The following is a 9285-nucleotide window of genomic DNA, read 5'->3' on the forward strand; positions in this document are numbered from 1 at the left end:
AGTGTTTAAATAGGGAAATCATATGATCTAAATGATCTTTCAAAAAGATTTGCTTTCCAGAGTCAGAAGGAAGAAATGGGAAAACACTCACTCATCAGAATTAGTTGAACTAATTGTACTAATACAGGTGAGAGATGATTGAGGCTCGGACTAGGATGTGGCAAGGGAGAGAAAGAAGGACTGAATATATTTTGGAGGCAGATCTGGCAAGCTTGTTCATTGAGAAAATGTTTAGAAAGAAGGAGAGAAATTAAGAAAGATTCTTGGCTTGAACAAATTATGTTTCCAGTACAAAAATGGGTAGCAGTTTGCAAGTACAGAGGGAAAATAGATTATCTGTTTTTCTGTTGTTGTTTTCAGTAGAGGTCTTTTATTGGACCTTTAAAACATCACAAATGGGTCCTAGAATCATCCTGCATCTTGTTGTTTCCATACTGGACAACTCTTAAACTTTATTCATCAGGCTGCTAAACTTTTTCTTTTTCAGGGATATGGATAATATCCCCAATTTTTCTAATAGTCTTGTTTTAACTGTTGTGTTTTGCTGAATCAAAACACCTGAATTTGATATAAGTTCAATGTCATTTCCTCCAAGAATTAATTTATCTTTCTAGACTTTAGAGACTGAAGAAACAATGCCTTGATTAACCCAAGCCCTGCAAATGTACTTTTCAACAAAGAAATTTCTAATTTCAACAACAGACCTCGATCTAAATGACAACGTTAATGGGGAAGTGGCACAAATCTCATCCTGAATGGGAGCAATATGACACCCTTGATCGTGTTAAATGCATGACTACAAACAGCGGGAACAGTAGTAGGTTCCTTTCTGTTTCCCACCATTTGTCAATGTGTAGCCTCTTCTTTTCAAGGTGAAAAAGAGAGTGAATTCTACACTGATTTTACTGAAGTTCCTCTTCAGAGATCCTCTGGGGTCTCTGAAAATAACCATGCATCCTTTCAGAGTGATGTCAACATTTTCTGGAATGTCAGCAGTCTAATTGCTGAAATAGTCTTTATTCTCAAATATATGGCAAAAAGCTCAAATGATCTGGTTTGAATGTATTGTTTTAATTATCTTAAGGGAGACATCAGGAAAACAGCTGAATATATGTGACTGAAGCTCAGAGAAGAGATCTGGACAGAAGATGTGAACTTGGGAGTCATCAGCATATAGGTAAATATTATTTATAGTCATGGGATGAGGTAAGACCATCTCAGTGCTAGCTATTAGAGACCAGAGGTAAGTCATATGTGTGGAGAAAACTTACAAAGTCTTTTGAGGCTAAAACCTAAAACTTGAAATCATTTTTGTTAAAGAATGGTTGTGAAGACAGAGGAGTGATGACAGAGGAGTGACCCACCCTAAATTTGGATTTTATTTCATGATCCATCTTCAAGTAACATTCATTCTATTTAGTTATCCAAGGCCTCTTATATTGCTCAAAGATGCTTCCGTAAGTCTATCATTCTTACATACTATTTTCAAAAATGAATTAGCATGTTAAAGATATTGGCAATTTGCATGAATTTGGAACACTTAAGTTTATAAATGACTAAAAGCTGGCTAATGAATGTGTTGACAAAGGTATGGCTCAGATAATGAATGACAGTTTATATATATAAAAAAATGAAATTAGTTTATATGAAAAGTTATGTACTACAGTTGAAACAATTCAAGTAGAAGATGGATGATACTTACATATGTTGTAGTTTTTATTTTTAAAAATTTGGAGGTTTAAAAAAAAGGTTAAATTTCAATTAACTATGTGAGGCAGGTTTTTGAGATGCAAATTTAAGCTGTGTGGTAATCAGTTTCAAATCAGATAGACTTGAGGTGTAATACAGGCCATCACTTCCCAGTAATGTGACCTTGGAGTCTTAATATCTATGCCACTTGTCTAGTCATGATCCTAATAGCCTAGAACATACAGAGTTGTAATCTTTTTCCAGAAACATTGGGGTGATTTTTCCATGTTATTAAATATATTCTAATGATTGCACAATACTCCAATTACTGAAAGTTCTAAAACAGTATTTATCTAGTATCCTTTTGTTGGATATTTAGAATATTTTCACTTCACATTATTGCTAAAATTTATGTTTTGTTGCAAGTCTTGGCTCTTAGTATTACGCAGAATCTCTATTTCTGCCATCTATGCACTTGCCCCCCTCTTAAAGAATATATACCCTCTACTCCTCCCTCCTTTATCATACCTTCAAGACCTCTTCTCTGTTTTATCCTTCAGCTTGTTGACCTTGCTTCCTATGCTAATAATAATAAGAAAATGTTCCCAGCTGCTACAATCACATCCACTGGCTTATCTGTATCTGTGTCCATATACTCTGCCCTCCCTTCTGTTACTGTGGATGAATAGCCTGTGCTTTCATTAAGGGACATCCCTTCCACATGTACATCTGCTCAAATGTATCACTCCAGGAATTTTTTTCTTTCTCTTGCATATTATTATTTCCATCTTGACGAAATTATCCCAAAAGCATGCACACAAGCATTCTGCTTTTTCTCCCACCTTAAAAAAAAATGGGGGAAAAGAATTCCTTAATATCACATCCTTCTGCTACCTTACCTGCTCTCCTTTAGAGGAAAATTTCTGAACAGTTTTCTTTATAGGCTGTCTTCAGATTTTTTCTTCCCATTCTCTCTTGAATCCAGTCCAGTCAGGATTTCACCCCATATGCCACCAAAACTTCCCACAAGGTTATCACTATCTCCACATTGTTCAAAGCCAATAATAAATTCTCCATTCTCATCTTACCTAAAAGACCAGCTGTACTGGTAGACTGGTGATGGTCTCCCTGATATATACTCTCTTCACTGTTTATCAAGGATTTCATTTGCTCTTCTTTCTCTCCCCACTTTATTAGTTCCTTCTTATTCCACTTTGCTGGTTTTAAAATACCTGCATGACCTCCCAAAACTTGAAAACCCCAAGCCTCAATTCTAAACTTAAAACTTCACCCTTCTGTACCATCATTTCCCTGTGATCTCAGCCATGAATTTCATATGCTGAAAACTTCCAAGTTTATGTCACTCAGACCTTTCTGATGAACTTGCAACTTAGATGTGCAGCTGCCTTCTGGACATATCTGTTGGGATGTGTCAGGTGTCAGAGACTCAACTCGAGATCTGTACCTCCAAAACTCCAAACCTGCCCTTCTCACAATCTAAAGTCAATTATGTTGATCAATTGATCTTTTGAAAATCAATAAATAAATACTATGTCTTTCCCACTGTTTTGCAAAAAAAAAAAACACAAGTCATTCATGATTACTATTTATCTCTTATACCTCTCCTCTGTCAGTACATAGTTTTGTTTCTACCTTCAAAATACATACTGTCTGAACATTTCTCATCTCCATTACTCCTACCCTGATACAAGCCACCATTATCACTCATTTGAATTATTGCAATAACCTTCTAGTTCAGGAGTGCGTACTTTTTTTCTGTAAAGGATTGGATAGTATATGTGTTTTAGGTACTACAAGCCATAATGTCCCCTTGCAACTACTTAATGTTGCCACCCTGTGAAAGCTAGCCATATGTAACTGAATAAATGTAGCGATGTTCCAATAAAACTTTATTTACTAAAACAGGAAACTGGCCAGATCTGATCTATGGGCTGTAATTTACCAATACCTATTGTAGCTCATCTTCCTGACTCATCTTTCTTTCCTAGGATCTGTTCTTAACACAAAATCCTTTTGAAATGGAAATTATAGCTCATTATGCATCTACTCAAAACTGCTCATGTTCCCCATTTCACTCACAGTAAAAGCCGAAATTCTTAGCATGTCATACAAAATTTCTCAACCATATGTTTCCCCAATTTTCCTTCTTGTGATCCAGCCATGTTGATCTTTCGGCTGGTCTTTGAACTTGCCACATGGATGAGGGCATCTGTACTTTTTATTGCCTCTGTCAGAACAGGATAAAATCCATGTAACAGCAGAGCTCAGTCTCTGCCTTCCTCAGGTCCTGATCCTATATTGCATTTTCAATGAAGCATTTCCAACCTAAGAAATTACAATCACCCTCCTCCCAACATGCCCCATTCTCTTTTTCTGCTTTTTTTCCATAGAAATTTTCATCACCACCAGCTGGGATACTAAAAAGTTTAATTTTCTTATTTGTTTGATCTCTTCTCAGAATGTATCTCATTAGGATAATGAGATATACTTGAGGATAATTTTGCTTTTATTGTCCCCTACTTTATATTCAGACTCTAGAACAGTTTCTGGCATATCATTGGGAACCACTAAATAGATATTGTTGAAGGAAGCACTGCAGATGAACATGAACATGAGAAGGGTAACAGAAGGTTCTTGGCCTAGATGCCCCAAAGAAAAATCATTGAATCATATAAGTTTTTTAAGTCTTTTAGTATAACTTGCCAACTTTTATATCTAAATTTTTACCTGAAGTTTTATGTCTAAATATTGACCTTCTTTTCCCTCCATCCCTGCAATGGTTAATTCTTTGTGTCAACTTGATTGGATTAAGGTAGCCACTTAAACATTGTATCTTGTCCTTTCTGTGAGGGAGTTTCCAAAACAGATTAGTTTTTCAGTTGGTGAACTAAGTAAAGCAGACAGCCCTCCCCAGTGTGGGCCAGCATCATCCAATCTGCTGAGGAACTGGACATGCCAAAAAGGTGAAAGAAGGACAGATTTGCTCTCTCTAGTTGATCTGGGGCTTCCATCTTCTCTTACTCTTAGATGTGTTGGTACTTTGGCTTCCGGACTCCAAACAAAACTTACACCACTGGTCTCCCAGTTCTCAGGCTTTCAGACTCAGACTGAATTCCACTACTGGCTTTCTTTGTCCAGCTTGCAAACAGCACATTGTGGGACTTGTTGGTCTCCTTAAGTGTATAAGATAATTCCTATACTAAATCTCCTCTTATCTCTATCTATATCTATATATCTCTATCTACTATTGATTCTGTTCTATGGAGAACATTAACTATACAGTCTCTAAAATGAAAATGACTGTTTATTTAGCAAGCTTTCCATACTAACAACAGAATTACATGTACATGGTCACATGTATACCATTTCCAGTTTACACATTAACCTCTTATTTTCTATTATGCTCACAAATGAAATAGGGTAAATATTTTACTTAGGATCAAAGAACTTCAGAGACTACTTTAAAGCATTCTGTGAATTACAGCACTTTCCCCTCTAAAATCTAACCATTATATTTAGTGTTGGAAACCCCATTAGGCAATCTATGCTGTTGAGCATATATTATTAATTTAACTAGCAACTTAGTGACTAATTTAACTGATAATGTCCTAAATGTCCCAGTTTCAGGAATGAGAAAGCACTGAATGAATGAATGAATGAATGAATGAATGAATGAATGAATGAATGGCTAGCAGTGCTAGTATCAGAGTCTGGGCTCTCTTACTTCTAGTATGGTCTTCTCTCCACTACAGCATGCTTCTCTATGGCAATTTCACAAATACTTGGTAAAGAGGTAGAAAGATCCCTTGACTTCAAGTTCAAGAAACAAAGACAGACAAACAAAAGCCCTAAACACTCTACTGCCATTTTAACTAGGCAACAGATGATTCATGAAATGAAAAGATTACTACAAGTAAAGCACAGAACTGGTTGTGCGAAGTTATTTTGAAAACATATGCAGTAATAAAAGTAGGCAGTAGCTGGGTTTGAAAAGAGAACCTAGACCAAATACAGAAGGGCTAGTGGATAAATTTCTACCAATACTCTATGCTAGTGATTCTCAAACATACTAAGTTTTGGTTCCCGAACCACTGGCATCAGTATCTCACAGGATGCGTATTAAGAATTCAGTTTGTGACCCCGTCCCAATCTCTGGAGCTAATACTGGAATCTGAATTTTTAACCTCTCCTCAGATTCTCCTGTATACTTAAGTTTTACCATCAGAGGGCTTGCTACTCAAAATGAGCTCTGGAACTACCAGCAAGGACATCTCTCAGGAAGGTAAAGAGTGACAATGCATATGTTCAGGCCTCTCCTCAAACCTACTGAATCAGAGCCTGCATTTTAACAAGATCCCTGAGTGATCTGAATGCAAATTAAAGTTAAGAAGCACTACTCTAGAGAGCATCTTCCTATAAGCAACAAAACATAAAGGAACTATTATTTCCCCTATTAGCTAGTCTTGCTTTACGCTCTCTAATTGCTCTCCAATGTTACTTTAGAGCCCTACATGGAAAATGGACCATTAATTTACATAAAATGGAATTACATAATACATAAAAACAGAATGTTAGAAGGGGAAAGACCTTAGAGGGCATCTTGTTGAACTCCATTTTACAGATGCAGAAAATCAGACCCACAGAGGTCATCTGGGCTCCCAAAGATAACTGGCGGCTAAACTAAGAATATACTTCAGGGCCCCTGATTCTGACTTTCATCCTACTTTAATTATATGCTCCTTTCCTCCAGAAAAATTTTATACATGATTGTGATTTTACTAAAAATTTAGTCTTTAACTTGTAGAGTTTTTTTTTCAAAGTAAAGTCAACTTTTTCAAAGTAAAGTTAGTATATAAGAAATCCACTGTGTTAGTCAAATGTGATCTCATCATTCTTTCTAAAAAGGGACTAATTATAAAAATAGAATAGACTCCGCTGTAATCAGGAAGATTATTTTTTAATCTAATTCATTTTTCAGGATAATTACTCAAAATCAATCACTGTCAGGTTATAACAATAATCAGAGAGGAGTTAGAAAATACCAGTGATGTTTCAGGGTTCAGTTTCTTTCCAAGATAAGAAGATCAAATCAACCCAGCAACTGGGAATTGCATTACAACTATTTCTAAATGGAGTTTAGCTGCAACATTTTACATTTCAAGCCCTTTGGTCTCCAGTGTTCAATTCTTTTTGTGTGAAAAATATATGCACAGTGGATATAAGATGGTATTTTAGAACTAATTACAATCCCTTTCAGCTTCCTAAAGGAGGCTTTCTTAGAACAAGCAAATGCTTTCCTTCATTTCTTTCTTTGCATTTTTGTCTTGTCAAAAAGGAATGACAAGTAACTGTCTTGAATGATTCTCTTTTGAGTTGTGAAAGAGACAAATAAGAAAGGAATGTGCCAGTAAAGCAATAATATAGTGAATTTACATATTAATAATGATCCACTCATACAGGATTTGTTTCTCAAATAAACAACATGAGTTATTCTGCCTCTCTATCCTTAACATGTGTGAAATCACTTAGCTTTATGCCTAACACTGGGGTTCTAAATAAATTATTATTGTTGTTTTTATAAACCCCAAACTATAAGATAAACATTTTCCCTATGTATTTTTAAAGTCCAGTTAACTCCTTCACAAGAAAAAGTATCACATAATTCAGAATGTAACTGTTTTTACTTAACAATTGTGGAATAATTTGGTCAGAACAAAAACAGTTTTAACAGAGGAACCCAAAATTTAGTGGATTCAGATTGTGTACTGGGGGAAAAAACTGTGCTGACTCATGGTCCATCTGACATTGTTTTTCTGGCCAAATGTTCATTATGTAAGAATTTTGTCTTTGGTTTGGCTACTTGCTGTTGAAAGTGCTGTATTTCAGTGCTCACAATGACATCAAATGTCACAAGGAACAATGCAAGCACAGTGGTTTACCAAAAATTCACAAGAGACAGGTGACTTGGTTGGTCTAAAATGGTTTTAGAGTTGATTTTGAGATAGCATTAGATACCCATTTGATAAATAGTTTAGCCAAATCTAAGCCTTTCTTCTCTGAACTAGGGATCCAAATACCTGCTTTAGAAAAGGTTCCTGGGAGGGATTAATGTAATGCTGTAGAAAAAGTTCATTGCAAGTGCCTGGCTCAAGTTAGACACTCAACATTACTGATTTTCTTCATCCTCACATGCTTGTCTGGTGACTTCTTTTATGTGTTTCTAAAAACAGTAAAAACTATAGAATGGCAACCTCCATTCAGTCCAAACCTATTTACATATCCAAGAGTAGGCCAGTTCTGACTGGCAGAACTGTCACAAAAGGTAGTTAACAATCATGGGGGTAGTACCTTCTGATTATGTCTACTTTTTGTAAGAAAATATGGTTGGAATTCAGTCTAAAGAATACCACAAGATATTTGAATTTAGGGGTCTTAACTGCAAAGGGTAAATGCTTATCAGAGTCTATTATTCATGTGAAAGTAATGGCCAATTTCCTTCTTAATGGAAAATATCAGACTTTGGAAGTACAAACTACCTGTAATTTTTAAGTAGTCACTGATAACCTCAAATCAAAACTTGAAGTAGATAAATAAAACCAAATCCTCCGAGACTGAATTCAACCAACTTTCTATTTCATACACCTATATTTCACTTAATTGAGCTAGGAAGATACAGTATCCAAATGATATTTGGGGTCAGTATAGGCTTTAGAATAATGATTCAGCCAAAGATTCATATTGGAAAATTTTGTAGGCTACTAAAACACTGAAATATATTAGAGATCTTTGGGAGTATATTCTCAAGCTATGTAAGCACCATGAATTTAATTCAGCAAAACATTTTTCTTTTGCTAGATTTTTCTCTGCTGCTGAGAGTTTCAACAGGATCCACTTGAATTTTTAGTATACCACAAAAAATCAAAGCATATATTGTAGAATTAGGGATCGGATTCTTAAAGAATACAGCAATAGTTAAGCCACAGCATGAATTTAATATGCATGATGGCTGTGCTACACTAGATGCTTAGAAACTAGAAAAAAACAGCTACACTATAAACAGTGGTTTGACAATACTGTGGTTCCACGTGAGGGTAAAAACACTATCATGAAAGAGAAAACTTTGGAGAGATGGGAACTGTATGGCTTTGCTAGGGCTGTCAAAACACAATGACACAGACTAGGTGTCTTAAGCCACAGTAATTTCTTTCTCATAGTTCTGGAAGCTGGAAGTCCAAGGTCAAGGTGCCAGCACACTTGGTTTCTTCTGAGACCTTTCGTTGGAGTCTCCTCGGTGTGTCCTCATGAGGCCTTTTCTCTATATGCATTCACTCCTGGTTCTCTTTCTCTTCTCATAGAGACACTAGTCATACTGGAACACAACCCTATCCTACTGGCCTTATTTTAACTTAATCATCTTTTTGACACTCTTATCTCCAAACATGGTCAGAAGGATTAGGGCTACCCATATAACCACATTAAACTAAGTATCTCTTAAAAGGTCCAGTCTTCAAATACGATTGCATTCTGTGCTACTGAGGGATGGAATTTCAATACATGAATACGGGGGCATACAAT

General features: G+C 35.9%; 1 pseudogene; it reads right to left on the reverse strand.

Annotated features, from left to right (window-relative positions):
* Positions 1-467: 467 nt before the first annotated feature.
* LOC108405127 (large ribosomal subunit protein uL6 pseudogene) lies at positions 468-2993 on the reverse strand (annotated as a pseudogene).
* Between the last annotated feature and the right edge of the window lie 6292 nt (positions 2994-9285).

This window comes from Manis javanica, chromosome 6, assembly GCF_040802235.1.
Source record: "Manis javanica isolate MJ-LG chromosome 6, MJ_LKY, whole genome shotgun sequence".
NCBI classification, from domain to species: Eukaryota; Metazoa; Chordata; class Mammalia; order Pholidota; family Manidae; genus Manis; species Manis javanica.